Raw genomic sequence first — 19,532 nt, 5'->3', positions numbered from 1 at the left:
GAGTGTGACGTGGGTGTGACCTGGGTCATTGGAACGTGACGTGGGAGTGACGTGGGGGCTTCGAACGTGACGTAAGGGTGACATGGGTGCTTAGAACGTGACGTGGGCGTGACGTGGGAATTTCGATCGTGACGTGGACGTGACGTCGGTACTTTCAATTTGAGGTTGGTGTGACCTGGGTCATTCGAACGTGATGTACGTGTGACGTTGGGGCTTCGAACGTGATGTGGGTGTTTCAAAACTAACGTGGGTGTGACGTGGGGGCTTCGAACGTGACGTAGGCGTAACGTGGGTGTTTACAAGTGACCTGGGCGTGACGTGGGGGCTTCGCTCGTGACGTGGACGTGACATCGGTACTTTATATATGACGTGGGTGTGACCTGGCTCATTTGAATGTGACGTTGCTGTGACGTCGGGGCTTCGAACGTGACGTGGGCATGACGTGGGTGATTCGAACGTGACGTGGACGTGACGTGGTACTTTACATTTGACGTGGGTGTGACCTGGGTCAATCGAACGTGACGTGGGCGTGACGTGGGGGCTTCGAACGTGACGTGGGTGTGACGTGGGTGTTTCGAACCTGACATTGGTATTTCGAACGTGACGTGGGTGTGACGTGGGTGCATCGGACGTGACGTGGGCGTAACGTGGGGGCTACGAACATTACGCGGGTGTGACGTGGGGGCTTCAAACGTGACGTGGGCGTGACCTGGGTGGTTTCAACGTGACGTGGGCGTCACGTGGGGCATCTAACGTGACGTGGGCGTGACGTGGGTGTTTCGAACGTGACGTGGGTGTGACGTGGGTGCTTCGAACGTGACGTGGGCGTCACGTGGGGGCTTCGAACATGACGTGGATGTGAGGTGGGTGCTTCGGACGTGACGTGGGCATGACGTGGGGGCTTCGAAAATGATGTGGGTGTGACGTGGGTGCATCGAACGTGACGTGGGCGTGACGTGGGAGTTTCGAACGTGACGTGGACGTGACGTGGTACTTTACATTTGACGTGGGTGTGACCTGGGTCAATCGAACGTGACGTGGGCGTCACGGGTGGGCTTCTAACGTGACGTGGGCATGACGTGGGTGATTCGAATGTGACGTGGGCGTGACGTGGGGGCATGGAACGTGACGTGGGTGAGAGGTGGGTGATTCCAACGTGACGTGGGTGTGACGTCGGTACTTTGAATGTGACGTGGGGGCTACGAACATTACGCGGGTGTGACGTGGGGGCTTCAAACGTGACGTGGGTGTGACCTGGGTCATTGGAACGTGACGTGGGAGTGACGTGGGGGCTTCGAACATGATGTAAGTGTGACATGGGTGCTTAGAACGTGACGTGGGCGATTCCAAGTTGATGTGGGGCTTCGAGCGTGACGTGGGCGGGATGTGGGTGATTCGAAGCTGACGTGGGAGTGACGTGGGGGCTTCGAACGTCACGTGGGCGTGACGTGGGGGCTTCAAACGTGACGTGGGCGTGACCTGGGTGATTGGAACGTGACGTGGACGTGACGTGGGTGGTTTCAACGTGACGTGGGCGTGACGTGGGGGCTTCAAGCGTGACCTGGGTGTGACGTGGGTGTTTAGAAGGTGACGTGGGCGTGACGTCAGTACTTTGAATGTGACGTGGGTGTGACCGGGGTCATTTGAACGTGACGTGGGTGTGACGTGGGTGTTTCGAACGTTACTTGGGCATTTCGTGGGTGTTTCGAAGGTGACGTGGGTGTGACGTGGGGGCTTCGAACGTGACGTGGGTGTGACGTGGGTGTTTCGAACGTGACGTGGGTGTGACGTCGGAACTTTGAAAGTGACGTGGGTGTGACCTGGGTCATTGGAACGTGAGGTGGGAGTGACGTGGGGGCTTCGAACGTGACGTAAGGGTGACATGGGTGCTTAGAACGTGACGTGGGCGTGATGCGGGTGATTCCAACGTGACGTGGGGCTTCGAATGTGACGTGGGCGTGACGTGGGTGATTCGAACGTGATGTACGTGTGACGTGTTTTCTTCGAACGTGACGTGGGTGTTTCAAAACCAACGTGGATGTGACGTGGGGTATCGAACGTGACGTAGGTTTTTCCAACCTGACGTGGGTGTGACGTCAGTACGTTGAATGTGACGTGGGCGTGACGTGCATGATTCGATCGTGAGGTGGGTGTTTTAAATCTGAGCTGGGCGTATCGTGGGTCATTCGAACGTGACATAGGTGTGACGTGGGGGCTTCGAATGTGACGTGGGTGTGACCTGGGTCATTGGAACGTGACGTGGGAGTGACGTGGGGGCTTCGAACGTGACGTAAGGGTGACATGGGTGCTTAGAACGTGACGTGGGCGTGACGTGGGAGTTTCGATCGTGACGTGGACGTGACGTCGGTACTTTCAATTTGAGGCTGGTGTGAACTGGGTCATTCGAACGTGACATACGTGTGACGTTGGGGCTTCGAACGTGATGTGGGTGTTTCAAAACTAACGTGGGTGTGACGTGGGGACTTCGAACATGACGTAGGCGTAACGTGGGTGTTTACAAGTGACCTGGGCGTGACGTGGGGGCTTCGATCGTGACGTGGACGTGACATCGGTACTTTATATATGACGTGGGTGTGACCTGGCTCATTTGAACGTGACGTGGCTGTGACGTCGGGGCTTCGAACGTGACGTGGGCATGACGTGGGTGTTTCGAACGTGACGTGGGCGTGACGTCGGTGCTTTGAATGTGACGTGGGTGTGACGTGCATGACTCGAACGTGACGTGGGCGTGACGTGGGGGCTTCGAACGTGACGTGGGCGTGACGTGGGGGCATCGAACGTGACGTGGGCATGACGTGGGAGCTTCCAAAGTGACGTGGGCGTCACGTGGGTGATTCGAAGGTGACGTGGGTGTGACGTGGGGACTTCGAACGTGACGTGGGCATGACGTGGGTGATTCGAACGTGACGTGGGCGTGACGTCGGTACTTTGAATGTGACGTGGGTGTGACCTGGGTCATTGGAACGTGACGTGGGAGTGACGCGGGGGCATCGAACGTGACGTAAGGGTGACATGGGTGCTTAGAACGTGACGTGGGCGTGACGTGGGCGATTCCAACGTGACGTGGGGCTTCGAACGTGACGTGGGCGTGATGTGGGTGATTCGAATGTCACTTGGGCGTGACGTGGGGGCTTCGAACGTCACGTGGGCGTGACGTGGGGGCTTCGATGTTGACGTGGGCGTGACCTGGGTGATTGCAACGTGACGTGGACGTGACGTGGGTGGTATCAACGTGACGTGAGCGTCACGTGGGGTCCTCGAACGTGACTTGGGCGTGACGTGGGGTCTTCGAAAGTGACGTGGGCATGACGTGGGTGATTCGAAGGTGACGTGGGTGTGACGTGGGGGCTTCGAACGTGACGTGGGTGTGACGTCGGTACTTTGAATGTGACGTGGGTGTGACCTGGGTCATTGGAACGTGACGTGGGAGTGACGCGGGGGCTTCGAACGTGACGTAAGGGTGACATGGGTGCTTAGAACGTGACGTGGGCGTAACGTGGGCGATTCCAACATGACGTGGGGCTTCGAACGTGACGTGGGTGTGACCTGGGTGATTCGAATGTGACTTGGGCGTGACGTGGGGGCTTCGAACGTGACGTGGGCGTGACCTGGCTGGTTGGAACGTGACGTGGACGTGACGTCGGTGGTTTCAACGTGACGTGAGCGTCACGTGGGGTCCTCGAACGTGACGTGGGCGTCACGTGGGGGCTTCGAACGTGACGTGGGCGTGACGTGGGTGATTCGAAGGTGACGTGGGTGTGACGTGGGGGCTTCGAACGTGACGTGGGCGTGACGTCGGAACTTTGAATGTGACGTGGGTGTGACCTGGGTCACTTGAACGTGACGTGGGAGTGACGTGGGGGCTTCGAACGTGACATAAGGGTGACATGGGTGCTTAGAACGTGACGTGGGCGTGATGCGGGTGATTCCAACGTGACGTGGGGCTTCGAATGTGACGTGGGCGTGAGGTGGGTGCTTTGAACGTGACGTGGGCGTGACGTGGGCGATTCCAACGTGACGTGGGGCTTCGAACGTGACGTGGGAGTGACGTGGGGGCTTCAAACGTGACGTAAGGGTGACATGGGTGCTTAGAACGTGACGTGGGCGTGACGTGGGGGATTCCAACGTGACGTGGGCCTTCGAAAGTGACGTGGGCTTGACGTGGGTGATTGGTAGGTGACGTGGGCGTGAGGTGGGTGATTGAAAAGTGACGTCGGTGTGACGTGGGTGCTTCGAACGTCACGTGGGCATGACTTGGGGTCTTCGATCGTGACTTGGGTGTGACGCTGGTGGTTTCAACGTGACGTGGGCGTCACGGGTGGGATTCGATCGTGACGTCTGCGTGACCTGGGTGATAGGAACGTGACGTGGACGTGACGTGGGTGTTTTCAACGTGACGTGGGTGTGACGTAGGGGTTTCGGACGTGACGTGGGCGTCACGTGGGGTCTTCGAAAGTGACGTGGGCGTGACGTGGGTGATTCGAAGGTGACCTGGGTATGACATGGGTTGTTCGAACGTGACGTGGGCATGACGTGGGGGTATCGAACGTGACGTGGGCGTGACATAGGCGATTCGAACATGACGTGGGCGTGACGTGGGTGATTCGAAAGTGACGTCGGTGTGACGTGGGTGTTTCGGACGTGACGTGGGCGTGACGTGGATGCTTCGAACGTGACGTTGGTGTTTCGAACGTGACGTGGGTGTGACGTGGGTGCTTCGAACGTGACGTGGGCGTGACATAGGCGCTTCGATCATGACGTGGGCGTGACGTGTGTGGTTTCAACGTGACGTGGGCGTGACGTGGATGATTCGAATGTGACGTGGGCGTGACGTGGGGTCTTCGAACGTCACTTGAGCGTCACGTGGGGGCATCGAGTTTGATATGGGCGTGACGTGGGTGATTCCAACGTGACGTGGGGCTTCGAACATGATGTGGGCGTGACGTGGGGGCTTCGAAAGTGACGTGGGCATGACGTGGGTGATTCGAAGGTGACATGGGTGTGACGTGGGGGCCTCGAACGTGACGTGGGCGTGACGTCGGTACTTTGAATGTGACGTGGGTGTGACGTGCATGACTCGAACGTGACGTGGGCGTGACGTGGGGGCTTCGAAGTTGACGTGGGCCAGACCTGGGTGATGCGAACGTGACGTGGGTGTGACGTGAGGGCATCGAACGTGACGTGGGCGTGACGTAGGGGCTTCAAAAGTGACGTGGGCGTCACGTGGGGGCATCGAACGTGACGTAGGTGTGACGTGGGGGCTTCGAATGTGACGTTGGTGTTTCGAACGTGACATGGGTGTGACATGGGTGCTTCGAATATGACATGGGCGTATCGTGGGGGCTTCGAACGGGACGTGGGTGTGACGTGGGGGCATTGAACATTACGTGGGTGTGACGTGGCCGAATCGATCGTGACGTGGGTGTGACATGGGGGCTTCGAACGTGACGTGGGTGTGACGTGGGTGTTTCGAACGTGACGTGGGCGTGACGTGGGTGATTCGAAGGTGACGTGGGCGTGACGTCGGTACTTTGAATGTGACGTGGGTGTGACCTGGGTCATTGGAACGTGACGTGGGAGTGACGTGGGAGGTTCGAACGTGACAAAAGGGTGACATGGGTGCTTAGAACGTGACGTGGGCGTGACGTGGGCGATTCCAACGTGACGTGGGGCTTCGAACGTGACGTGGGCATGACGTGGGTGATTCGAAAGTGACGTGGGAGTCACGTGGGAGTTTCGAACGTGACGTGGGCGTGACGTGGGTACTTCACATTTGACGTGGGTGTGACCTGGGTGATGCGAACGTGACCTGGGTGTGACGTGGGGGCATCGAACGTGACGTGGGCATAACGTGGGGGCTTCGAAAGTGACGTGGGCATGACGTCGGTACTTTGAGTGTGACGTGGGTGTGACCTGGGTCATTGGAACGTGACGTGGGAGTGACGTGGGGGCTTCGAACGTGACGTAAGGGTGACATGGGTGCTTAGAACGTGACGTGGGCGTGACGTGGGAATTTCGATCGTGACGTGGACGTGACGTCGGTACTTTCAATTTGAGGTTGGTGTGACCTGGGTCATTCGAACGTGATGTACGTGTGACGTTGGGGCTTCGAACGTGATGTGGGTGTTTCAAAACTAACGTGGGTGTGACGTGGGGGCTTCGAACGTGACGTAGGCGTAACGTGGGTGTTTACAAGTGACCTGGGCGTGACGTGGGGGCTTCGCTCGTGACGTGGACGTGACATCGGTACTTTATATATGACGTGGGTGTGACCTGGCTCATTTGAATGTGACGTTGCTGTGACGTCGGGGCTTCGAAAGTGACGTGGGCATGACGTGGGTGATTCGAACGTGACGTGGGCGTGACGTGGGGGCATCGAACGTGACGTGGCCGTGACGTGGGGGCTTCAAGCGTGACCTGGGTGTGACGTGGGTGTATCGAAGGTGACGTGGGCGTGACGTCAGTACTTCGAAAGTGACGTGGGCATGACGTGGGTGATTCGAAGGTGACGTGGGTGTGACGTGGGGGCTTCGAACGTGATGTAAGGGCGACATGGGTGCTTAGAACGTGATGTAAGGGCGACATGGGTGCTTAGAACGTGACGTGGGTGTGACGTGGGGGCTTCGAACGTGACGTGGGGCTTCGAACGTCACGTGGGCGTGACGTGGGGGCATCGAACGTGACGTGGGCGTCACGTGGGGGCTTCGAAAGTGACGTGGACGTCACGTGGGTGATTCGAAGGTGACGTGGGTGTGACGCGGGGGCTTCGAACGTGACAAAAGGGTGACATGGGTGCTTAGAACGTGACGTGGGCGTGACGTGGGCGATTCCAACGTGACGTGGGGCTTCGAACGTGGCGTTGGCGTGATGCGGGTGATTCGAATGTCACTTGGGCGTGACGTGGGGGCCTCGAACGTCACGTGGGCGTGACGTGGGGGCTTCGATGTTGACGTGGGCGTGACCTGGGTGATTGGAACGTGACGTGGACGTGACGTGGGTGGTTTCAACGTGACGTGAGCGTCACGTGGGGTCCTCGAACGTGACTTGGGCGTCACGTGGGGTCTTCGAAAGTGACGTGGGCATGACGTGGGTGATTCGAAGGTGACGTGGGCGTGACGTGGGGTCTTCGAACGTCACGTGAGCGTCACGTGGGGGCATCGAGTTTGACATGGGCGTGACCTGGGTGATTGGAACGTGACGTGGGCGTGACGTGGGTGATTCCAACGTGACGTGGGGCTTCGAACATGATGTGGGCGTGACGTGGGGGCTTCGAAAGTGACGTGGGCATGACGTGGGTGATTCGAAGGTGACATGGGTGTGACGTAGGGTCTTCGACAGTGACGTGGGCATGACGTGGGTGATTCGAAGGTGACGTGGGTGTGACGTGGGGACTTCGAACGTGACGTGGGCCTGACATCGTTTCTTTGAATGTGACGTGGGTGTGACCTGGGTCATTTGAACGTGACGTGGGAGTGACGTGGGGGCATCGAACGTGACGTGGGCGTGACATGGGTGCTTAGAACGTGACGTGGGCGTGGTGCAGGTGATTCCAACGTGACGTGGGGCTTCGAATGTGACGTGGGCATGACGTCGGTACTTTGAACGTGACGTGGGTGTGACCTGGGGGCTTCGAACGTGACGTAAGGGCGACATGGGTGATTGGAACGTGACGTGGGCGTGACGTGGGTGATTCCAACGTGACGTGGGGGTTTCGAACGTGACGTGGGCGTGACGTGCATGATTCGAGCGTGACGTGGGCGTGACGGCGGTACTTTGAAAGTGACGTGGGTGTGACCTGGGTGATTGGAACGTGACGTGGGAGTGACGTGGGGGCTTCGAACGTGACAAAAGGGTGACATGGGTGCTTAGAACGTGACGTGGGCGTGACGTGGGTGATTCCAACGTGACGTGGGGGCTTCGAACGTGACATGGGCATGACGTGGGTGCTTCGAACGTGACGTGGGTGTGACGTCGGTACTTTGAATGTGCCGTGGGTGTGACGTGCATGACTCGAACGTGACGTGGGCGTGACGTGGGGGCTTCGAAGTTGACGTGGGCCAGACCTGGGTGATGCGAACGTGACGTGGATGTGACGTGGGGGCATCGAACGTGACGTGGGCGTGACGTAGGGGCTTCAAAAGTGACGTGGGCGTCACGTGGGGGCTTCGAACGGGACGTGGGTGTGACGTGGGGGCTTTGGACATTACGTGGGTGTGACGTGGCCGAATCGAACGTGACGTGGGTGTGACATGGGGGCTTCGAACGTGACGTGGGTGTGACGTGGGTGTTTCGAACGTGACGTGGGCGTGACGTCGGTGCTTTGAATGTGACGTGGGTGTGACGTGCATGACTCGAACGTGACGTGGGCGTGACGTGGGGGCTTCGAACGTGACGTGGGTGTGACGTGGGGGCATCGAACGTGTCGTGGGCATGACGTGAGAGCTTCGAAAGTGACGTGGGCATCACGTGGGTGATTCGAAGGTGACGTGGGTGTGACGTGGGGACTTCGAACGTGACGTGGGCATGACGTGGGTGATTCGAACGTGACGTGGGCGTGACGTCGGTACTTTGAATGTGACGTGGGTGTGACCTGGGTCATTGGAACGTGACGTGGGAGTGACGTGGGGGCTTCGAACGTGAGGTAAGGGTGACATGGGTGCTTAGAACGTGACGTGGGCGTGACGTGGGCGATTCCAACGTGACGTGGGGCTTCGAACGTGATGTGGGCGTGATGCGTGGGCTTCGATGTTGACGTGGGCGTGACCTGGGTGATTGGAACGTGACGTGGACGTGACGTGGGTGGTTTCAACGTGACGTGAGCGTCACGTGGGATCTTCGAACGTGACGTGGGCAGGACGTGGGTGATTCGAAGGTGACGTGGGCGTGACGTCGGAACTTTGAATGTGACGTGGGTGTGACCTGGGTCATGGAACGTGACGTGGGTGTGGCGTGGGGGCTTCGAACGTGACATAAGGGTGACATGGGGGCTTAGAAAGTGACGTGGGCCTGATGCGGGTGATTCCAACGTGACGTGGGTGATTCGAATGTGACGTGGGCGTGAGGTGGGTCATTCGAACGTGACGTACATGTGACGTGTGTGATTCCAACGTGACGTGGGGCTTCGAACGTGACGTGGGAGTGACGTGGGTGATTCCAACGTGACGTGGGGCTTCGAACGTGACGTGGGTGTGACGTGGGTGATTCGAATGTGACGTGGGCGTGACGTGGGTCATTCGAACATGACGTAGGTGTGACGTGGGGGCTTCGAACGTGACGTGGGCGTGACGTGGATGCTTCGAATGTGACGTTGGTGTTTCGAACGTGACATGGGTGTGACATGGGTGCTTCGAATGTGACGTGGGCGTAACGTGGGGGCTTCGAACCTGACGTGGGTGTGACGTGGGGGCTTCGAAAGTGACGTGGGTGTGACGTGGGTCATTTGAACGTGACGTGGGCGTGACGTGGGTGATACCAACGTGACGTGGGGCTTTGAACGTACGTGGGCGTGACGTGGGTGATTCGAATGTGACGTGGGGCTTCGAACGTGACGTGGGAGTGACGTGGGTGATTCCAACGTGACGTGGGGCTTCGAACGTGACGTGGGTGTGACGTGGGTGATTCGAATGTGACGTGGGCGTGACGTGGGTCATTCGAACATGACGTAGGTGTGACGTGGGGGCTTCGAACGTGACGTGGGCGTGACGTGGATGCTTCGAATGTGACGTTGGTGTTTCGAACGTGACATGGGTGTGACATGGGTGCTTCGAATGTGACGTGGGCGTAACGTGGGGGCTTCGAACCTGACGTGGGTGTGACGTGGGGGCTTCGAAAGTGACGTGGGTGTGACGTGGGTCATTTGAACGTGACGTGGGCGTGACGTGGGTGATACCAACGTGACGTGGGGCTTTGAACGTACGTGGGCGTGACGTGGGTGATTCGAATGTGACGTGGGCGTGACGTGGGGGCTTCGAACGCCACGGAGCTTCACGTGGGGGCATCGAACGTGACGTGGGCGTGACGTGGGGGCTTCAAGCGTGACCTGGGTGTGACGTGGGTGTTTCGAAGGTGACGTGGGCGTGACGTCGGTACTTTGAATGTGACGTGGGTGTGACCTGGGTCATTGGAACGTGACGTGGGAGTGACGTGGGGGCTTTGAATGTGACGTGGGTGTGACCTGGGGGCTTCGAACGTGACAAAAGGGTGACATGGATGCTTAGAACGTGACGTGGGCGTGACGTGGGCGATTCCAACGTGACGTGGGGCTTCGAACGTGACGTGGGCGTGATGTGGGTGATTCGAATGTCACTTGGGCGTGACGTGGGGGCTTTGAACGTCACGTGGGCGTGACCTGGGTGATTGGAACGTGACGTGGACGTGACGTGGGTGGTTTCAACGTGACGTGAGCGTCACGTGGGGTCCTCGAACGTGACATGGGCGTCACGTGGGGTCTTCGAAAGTGACGTGGGCATGACGTGGGTGATTCGAAGGTGACGTTGGTGTGACGTGGGGGCTTCGAGCGTGACGTGGGCGTGACGGCGGTACTTTGAAAGTGACGTGGGTGTGACCTGGGTGATTGGAACGTGACGTGGGAGTGACGTGGGGGCTTCAAATGTGACGTAAGGGTTACATGGGTGCTTAGAACGTGACGTGGGCGTCACGTGGGTGATTCCAACGTGATGTGGGGCTTCGAACGTGACGTGGGTGTGACGTGGGGGCTTCGAACGTGACGTAAGGGTGACATGGGCGCTTAGAACCTGACGTGGGCGTGACGTGGGTGATTCGAATATGACGTGGGAGTGACGTGGGTGATTCGAAGGTGACGTCGGTGTGACGTGGGTGTTTCGGACGTGACGTGGGCGTGACGTGGGTGATTCGAATATGACGTGGGCGTGACGTGGATGCTTCGAATGTGACGTTGGTGTTTCGAACGTGACGTAAGGGTGACGTGGGTGCTTCGAACGTGACGTGGGCGTGTCATAGGTGCTTCGATCATGACGTGGGCGTGACGTGTGTGGTTTCAACGTGACGTGGGTGTCACGTGGGGCATCGAACGTGACGTGGACGTGACGTCGGTACTTTCAATTTGAGGTTGGTGTGACCTGGGTCATTCGAACGTGACGTACATATGACGTGGGTGATTCCAACGTGACGTGGGGCTTCGAACGTGACGTGGGTGTGACCTGGGTGATTGGAACGTGACGTGGGTGTGACGTGGGGGCTTCGAACGTGACGTGGGTGTGACGTGGGTGTTTCGAACCTGACGTTGGTGTTTCGAACTTGACTTCGGTGTGACGTGGGTGCTTCGGACGTGACGTGGGCGTAACGTGGGGGCTTCGAACATGACGCGGGAGTGACGTGGATGCTTTGAATGTGACGTTGGTGTTTCGAACGTGACATGGGTGTGACGTGGGTGCTTCGAACGTGACGTGGGCGTCACGTGGGGGCTTCGAACATGACGTGGATGTGAGGTGGGTGCATCGAACGTGACGTGGGCGTGACGTGGGAGTTTCGAACGTGACGTGGACGTGACGTGGTACTTTACATTTGACGTGGGTGTGACCTGGGTCAATGGAACGTGACGTGGGCGTGACGTGGGGTCTTCGAACGTGACGTGAGTGCCACGTGGGGGCATCGAATTTGACGTGGGCGTGACCTGGTTGATTGGAACGTGAAGTGGGTGTGACGTGGGGCTTCGAATGTGACGTGGGTGTGACGTGGGTCATTCGAACGTGATGTACGTGTGACGTGTGGGCTTCGAACGTGACGTGGGTTTTTCAAAACCAACGTGGGTGTGACGTGGGGTATCGAACGTGACGTAGGTGTTTCCAAACTGACGTGGGTGTGACGTCAGTACGTTGAATGTGACGTGGGTGTGACGTGCATGATTCGATCGTGAGGTGGGTGTTTTAAATCTGAGCTGGGCGTATCGTGGGTCATTCGAACGTGACATAGGTGTGACGTGGGGGCATCGAACGTGACGTGGGCGTGACGTGGATGTTTCGAATGTGACGTTGGTGTTTCGAACGTGACATGCATGTGACGTGGGTGCTTTGAATGTGACGTGGGTGTGACGTGGGGGCTTCGAACGTGACGTAGGCGTAACGTGGGTGTTTACAAGTGACCTGGGCGTGACGTGGGGGCTTCGCTCGTGACGTGGACGTGACATCGGTACTTTATATATGACGTGGGTGTGACCTGGCTCATTTGAACGTGACGTGGCTGTGACGTCGGGGCTTCGAAAGTGACGTGGGCATGACGTGGGTGATTCGAACGTGACGTGGGCGTGACGTGGGGGCATCGAACGTGACGTGGCCGTGACGTGGGGGCTTCAAGCGTGACCTGGGTGTGACGTGGGTGTATCGAAGGTGACGTGGGCGTGACGTCAGTACTTCGAAAGTGACGTGGGCATGACGTGGGTGATTCGAAGGTGACGTGGGTGTGACGTGGGGGCTTCGAACGTGATGTAAGGGCGACATGGGTGCTTAGAACGTGACGTGGGTGTGACGTGGGGGCTTCGAACGTGACGTGGGGCTTCGAACGTCACGTGGGCGTGACGTGGGGGCATCGAACGTGACGTGGGCGTCACGTGGGGGCTTCGAAAGTGACGTGGACGTCACGTGGGTGATTCGAAGGTGACGTGGGTGTGACGCGGGGGCTTCGAACGTGACAAAAGGGTGACATGGGTGCTTAGAACGTGACGTGGGCGTGACGTGGGCGATTCCAACGTGACGTGGGGCTTCGAACGTGGCGTTGGCGTGATGCGGGTGATTCGAATGTCACTTGGGCGTGACGTGGGGGCCTCGAACGTCACGTGGGCGTGACGTGGGGGCTTCAATGTTGACGTGGGCGTGACCTGGGTGATTGGAACGTGACGTGGACGTGACGTGGGTGGTTTCAACGTGACGTGAGCGTCACGTGGGGTCCTCGAACGTGACTTGGGCGTCACGTGGGGTCTTCGAAAGTGACGTGGGCATGACGTGGGTGATTCGAAGGTGACGTGGGTGTGACGTGGGGGCTTCGAACGTGATGTAAGGGCGACATGGGTGCTTAGAACGTGACGTGGGTGTGACGTGGGGGCTTCGAACGTGACGTGGGGCTTCGAACGTGACATGGGCGTGACGTGGGTGATTCGAACGTGACGTGGGCGTGACGTGGGGGCTTCGAACGTGACCTGGGTGTGACGTGGGTGTTTCGAACGTGACGTGGGCGTGACGTCGGTACTTTGAATGTGACGTGGGTGTGACGTGCATGACTCGAACGTGACGTGGGCGTGACGTGGGGGCTTCGAAGTTGACGTGGGCCAGACCTGGGTGATGCGAACGTGACGTGGGAGTGACGTGGGGGCTTCGAACTTGACAAAAGGGTGACATGGGTGCTTAGAACGTGATGTGGGCGTGACGTGGGCGATTCCAACGTGACGTGGGGCTTCGAACGTGACGTGGGCATGACGTGGGTGATTCGAAAGTGACGTGGGCATCACGTGGGAGTTTCGAACGTGACGTGGGCGTGACTTGGGTACTTCACATTTGACGTGGGTGTGACCTGGGTGATGCGAACGTGACCTGGGTGTGACGTGGGGGCATCGAACGTGACGTGGGCATAACGTGGGGGCTTCGAAAGTGACGTGGGCATGACGTCGGTACTTTGAGTGTGACGTGGGTGTGACCTGGGTCATTGGAACGTGACGTGGGCGTGACGTGGGGGCTTCGAACGTGACGTAAGGGTGACATGGGTGCTTAGAACGTGACGTGGGCGTGACGTGGGAATTTCGATCGTTACGTGGACGTGACGTCGGTACTTTCAATTTGAGGTTGGTGTGACGTGGGTCATTCGAACGTGATGTACGTGTGACGTGTGGGCTTCGAACGTGACGTGGGTGTTTCAAAACTAACGTGGGTGTGACGTAGGGGTATCGAACGTGACGTAGGTGTTTCCAAACTGACGTGGGTGTGACGTCGGTATGTTGAATGTGACGTGGGTGTGACGTGCATGGTTCGAACGTGAGGTGGGTGTTTAAATGTGAGCTGGGCGTGACGTGGGTCATTCGAACATGACGTAGGTGTGACGTGGGTGTTTCGGACGTGATGTGGGCGTGACGTGGATGCTTCGAATGTGACGTTGGTGTTTCGAACGTGACGTGGGCGTGACGTGGGTGATTGGAACGTGACGTGGGGCTTCGAATGTGACGTGGGTGTGACGTGGGTCATTCGAACGTGATGTACGTGTGACGTGTGGGCTTCGAACGTGACGTGGGTTTTTCAAAACCAACGTGGGTGTGACGTGGGGTATCGAACGTGACGTAGGTGTTTCCAAACTGACGTGGGTGTGACGTCAGTACGTTGAATGTGACGTGGGTGTGACGTGCATGATTCGATCGTGAGGTGGGTGTTTTAAATCTGAGCTGGCCGTATCGTGGGTCATTCGAACGTGACATAGGTGTGACGTGGGGGCATCGAACGTGACATGGGCGTGACGTGGATGTTTCGAATGTGACGTTGGTGTTTCGAACGTGACATGCGTGTGACGTGGGTGCTTTGAATGTGACGTGGGCGTAACGTGGGTGCTTCGAACGTGACGTGGGTGTGACGTCGGTACTTTGAATGTGCCGTGGGTGTGACGTGCATGACTCGAACGTGACGTGGGCGTGACGTGGGGTCTTCGAAGTTGACGTGGGCCAGACCTGGGTGATGCGAACGTGACGTGGGTGTGACGTGGGGGCATCGAACGTGACGTGGCCGTGACGTAGGGGCTTCAAAAGTGAGGTGGGCGTCACGTGGGGGCATCGAACGTGACGTAGGTGTGACGTGGGGGCTTCGAATGTGACGTTGGTGTTTCGAACGTGACATGGGTGTGACATGGGTGCTTCGAATATGACATGGGCGTATCGTGGGGGCTTCGAACGGGACGTGGGTGTGACGTGGCCGAATCGATCGGGACGTGGGTGTGACGTGTGGGCTTCGAACGTGACGTGGGTGTGACATGGGGGCTTCGAACGTGACGTGGGCGTGACGTGGGGGCTTCGAACGTGACGTGGGCGTGACGTGGGGGCTTCGAACGTGACGTGGGCGTGACGTGGGGGCTTCGAACGTCACGTGAGCGTCACGTGGGGGCATCGAGTTTGACATGGGCGTGACGTGGGTGCTTTCGAACGTGACGTGGGCGTGAGGTGGGTGATTCGAATGTGACGTGGGCGTGACGTGGGGTCTTCGAACGTCACGTGAGCGTCACGTGGGGGCATCGAGTTTGACATGGGCGTGACCTGGGTGATTGGAACGTGACGTGGGCGTGACGTGGGTGATTCCAACGTGACGTGGGGCTTCGAACATGATGTGGGCGTGACGTGGGGGCTTCGAAAGTGACGTGGGCATGACGTGGGTGATTCGAAGGTGACATGGGTGTGACGTAGGGTCTGCGACAGTGACGTGGGCATGACGTGGGTGATTCGAAGGTGACGTGGGTGTGACGTGGGGACTTCGAACGTGACGTGGGCCTGACATCGTTTCTTTGAATGTGACGTGGGTGTGACCTGGGTCATTTGAACGTGACGTGGGAGTGACGTGGGGGCATCGAACGTGACGTGGGCGTGACATGGGTGCTTAGAACGTGACGTGGGCGTGGTGCAGGTGATTCCAACGTGACGTGGGGCTTCGAATGTGACGTGGGCATGACGTCGGTACTTTGAACGTGACGTGGGTGTGACCTGGGGGCTTCGAACGTGACGTAAGGGCGACATGGGTGATTGGAACGTGACGTGGGCGTGACGTGGGTGATTCCAACGTGACGTGGGGGTTTCGAACGTGACGTGGGCGTGACGTGCATGATTCGAGCGTGACGTGGGCGTGACGGCGGTACTTTGAAAGTGACGTGGGTGTGACCTGGGTGATTGGAACGTGACGTGGGAGTGACGTGGGGGCTTCAAACGTGACAAAAGGGTGACATGCGTGCTTAGAACGTGACGCGGGCGTGACGTGGGGGATTCCAACGTGACGTGGGGCTTCGAACGTGACGTGGGCTTGACGTGGGTGATTGGTAGGTGACGTGGGCGTGAGGTGGGTGATTGGAAAGTGACGTCTTTGTGACGTGGGTGCTTCGAACGTCACGTGGGCGTGACTTGGGGTCTTCGATCGTGACGTGGGTGTGACGTTGGTGGTTTCAACGTGACGTGGGCGTCACGGGTGGGCTTCGATCGTGATGTGTGCGTGACCTGGGTGATTGGAACGTGACGTGGGAGTGACGCGGGTGGTTTCAACGTGACGTGGGTGTGACGTGGGGTCTTCGGACGTGACGTAAGGGTGACATGGGTGCTTCGAACGTGACGTGGGTGTTTCAAAACCAACGTGGATGTGACGTGGGGTATCGAACGTGACGTAGGTGTTTCCAAACTGACGTGGGTGTGACGTCAGTACATTGAATGTGACGTGGGTGTGACGTGCATGATTCGATCGTGAGGTGGGTGTTTTAAATCTGAGCTGGGCGTATCGTGGGTCATTCGAACGTGACATAGGTGTGACGTGGGGGCTTCGAACGTGACCTGGGCGTGACGTGGATGTTTCGAATGTGACGTTGGTGTTTCGAACGTGACATGCGTGTGACGTGGGTGCTTTGAATGTGACGTGGGCGTGACGTGGGTGCTTCGAACGTGACGTGGGTGTGACGTCGGTACTTTGAATGTGCCGTGGGTGTGACGTGCATGACTCGAACGTGACGTGGGCGTGACGTGGGGGCTTCGAAGTTGACGTGGGCCAGACCTGGGTGATGCGAACGTGACGTGGATGTGACGTGGGGGCATCGAACGTGACGTGGGCGTGACGTAGGGGCTTCAAAAGTGACGTGGGCGTCACGTGGGGGCTTCGAACGGGACGTGGGTGTGACGTGGGGGCTTTGGACATTACGTGGGTGTGACTTGGGCGAATCGAACGTGACATGGGTGTGACATGGGGGCTTCGAACGTGACGTGGGTGTGACGTGGGTGTTTCGAACGTGACGTGGGCGTGACGTCGGTGCTTTGAATGTGACGTGGGTGTGACGTGCATGACTCGAACGTGACGTGGGCGTGACGTGGGGGCTTCGAACGTGACGTGGGTGTGACGTGGGGGCATCGAACGTGTCGTGGGCATGACGTGAGAGCTTCGAAAGTGACGTGGGCATCACGTGGGTGATTCGAAGGTGACGTGGGTGTGACGTGGGGACTTCGAACGTGACGTGGGCATGACGTGGGTGATTCGAACGTGACGTGGGCGTGACGTCGGTACTTTGAATGTGACGTGGGTGTGACCTGGGTCATTGGAACGTGACGTGGGAGTGACGTGGGGGCTTCGAACGTGACAAAAGGGTGACATGGGTGCTTAGAACGTGACGTGGGCGTGACGTGGGCGATTCCAACGTGACGTGGGGCTTCGAACGTGATGTGGGCGTGATGCGGGGGCTTCGATGTTGACGTGGGCGTGACCTGGGTGATTGGAACGTGACGTGGACGTGACGTGGGTGGTTTCAACGTGACGTGAGCGTCACGTGGGATCTTCGAACGTGACGTGGGCAGGACGTGGGTGATTCGAAGGTGACGTGGGTGTGACGTGGGGGCTTCGAACGTGACGTGGGCGTGACGTCGGAACTTTGAATGTGACGTGGGTGTGACCTGGGTCATGGAACGTGACGTGGGTGTGACGTGGGTGTTTCGAACGTGACGTGGGCGTGACGTGGGTGATTCCAACGTGACGTGGGGGCTTCGAATGTGACGTGGGCGTGAGGTGGGTGATTGGAACGTGACGTGGGCATGACGTCGGTACTTTGAAAGTGACGTGGGTGTGACCTGGGGGCTTGGAACGTGACGTAAGGGCGACATGGGTGCTTAGAACGTGACGTGGGCGTGACGTGGGTGATTCCAACGTGACGTGGGGGCTTCGAACGTGACATGGGCGTGACGTGGGTGTTTCGAACGTGACGTTGGTGTTTCCAACGTGACGTGGGTGTGACGTGGGGGCTTCGAAAGTGACGTGGGCATGACGTGGGAGCTTCGAAAGTGACGTGGGCGTTACGTGGGAGTTTCGAAGGTGACGTGGGTGTGACGTGTGTGGTTTCAACGTGACGTGGGTGTCACGTGGGGCATCGAACGTGACGTGGACGTGACGTCGGTACTTTCAATTTGAGGTTGGTGTGACCTGGGTCATTCGAACGTGACGTACATGTGACGTGTGTGATTCCAACGTGACGTGGGGCTTCGAACGTGACGTGGGAGTGACGTGGGTGATTCCAACGTGACGTGGGGCTTCGAACGTGACGTGGGCGTGACGTGGGTGATTCGAATGTGACGTGGGCGTGACGTGGGTCATTCGAACATGACGTAGGTGTGACGTGGGGGCTTCGAACGTGACGTGGGCGTGACGTGGATGCTTCGAATGTGACGTTGGTGTTTCGAACGTGACATGGGTGTGACATGGGTGCTTCGAATGTGACGTGGGCGTAACGTGGGGGCTTCGAACCTGACGTGGGTGTGACGTGGGGGCTTCGAAAGTGACGTGGGTGTGACGTGGGTCATTTGAACGTGACGTGGGCGTGACGTGGGTGATACCAACGTGACGTGGGGCTTTGAACGTACGTGGGCGTGACGTGGGTGATTCGAATGTGACGTGGGGCTTCGAACGTGACGTGGGAGTGACGTGGGTGATTCCAACGTGACGTGGGGCTTCGAACGTGACGTGGGTGTGACGTGGGTGATTCGAATGTGACGTGGGCGTGACGTGGGTCATTCGAACATGACGTAGGTGTGACGTGGGGGCTTCGAACGTGACGTGGGCGTGACGTGGATGCTTCGAATGTGACGTTGGTGTTTCGAACGTGACATGGGTGTGACATGGGTGCTTCGAATGTGACGTGGGCGTAACGTGGGGGCTTCGAACCTGACGTGGGTGTGACGTGGGGGCTTCGAAAGTGACGTGGGTGTGACGTGGGTCATTTGAACGTGACGTGGGCGTGACGTGGGTGATACCAACGTGACGTGGGGCTTTGAACGTACGTGGGCGTGACGTGGGTGATTCGAATGTGACGTGGGCGTGACGTGGGGGCTTCGAACGCCACGGAGCTTCACGTGGGGGCATCGAACGTGACGTGGGCGTGACGTGGGGGCTTCAAGCGTGACCTGGGTGTGACGTGGGTGTTTCGAAGGTGACGTGGGCGTGACGTCGGTACTTTGAATGTGACGTGGGTGTGACCTGGGTCATTGGAACGTGACGTGGGAGTGACGTGGGGGCTTTGAATGTGACGTGGGTGTGACCTGCGGGCTTCGAACGTGACAAAAGGGTGACATGGGTGCTTAGAACGTGACGTGGGCGTGACGTGGGCGATTCCAACGTGACGTGGGGCTTCGAACGTGACGTGGGCGTGATGTGGGTGATTCGAATGTCACTTGGGCGTGACGTGGGGGCTTCGAACGTCACGTGGGCGTGACCTGGGTGATTGGAACGTGACGTGGACGTGACGTGGGTGGTTTCAACGTGACGTGAGCGTCACGTGGG

This window comes from Dromaius novaehollandiae, chromosome 8, assembly GCF_036370855.1.
Source record: "Dromaius novaehollandiae isolate bDroNov1 chromosome 8, bDroNov1.hap1, whole genome shotgun sequence".
NCBI lineage: Eukaryota > Metazoa > Chordata > Aves > Casuariiformes > Dromaiidae > Dromaius > Dromaius novaehollandiae.
This window is presented reverse-complemented; position numbering follows the sequence as displayed.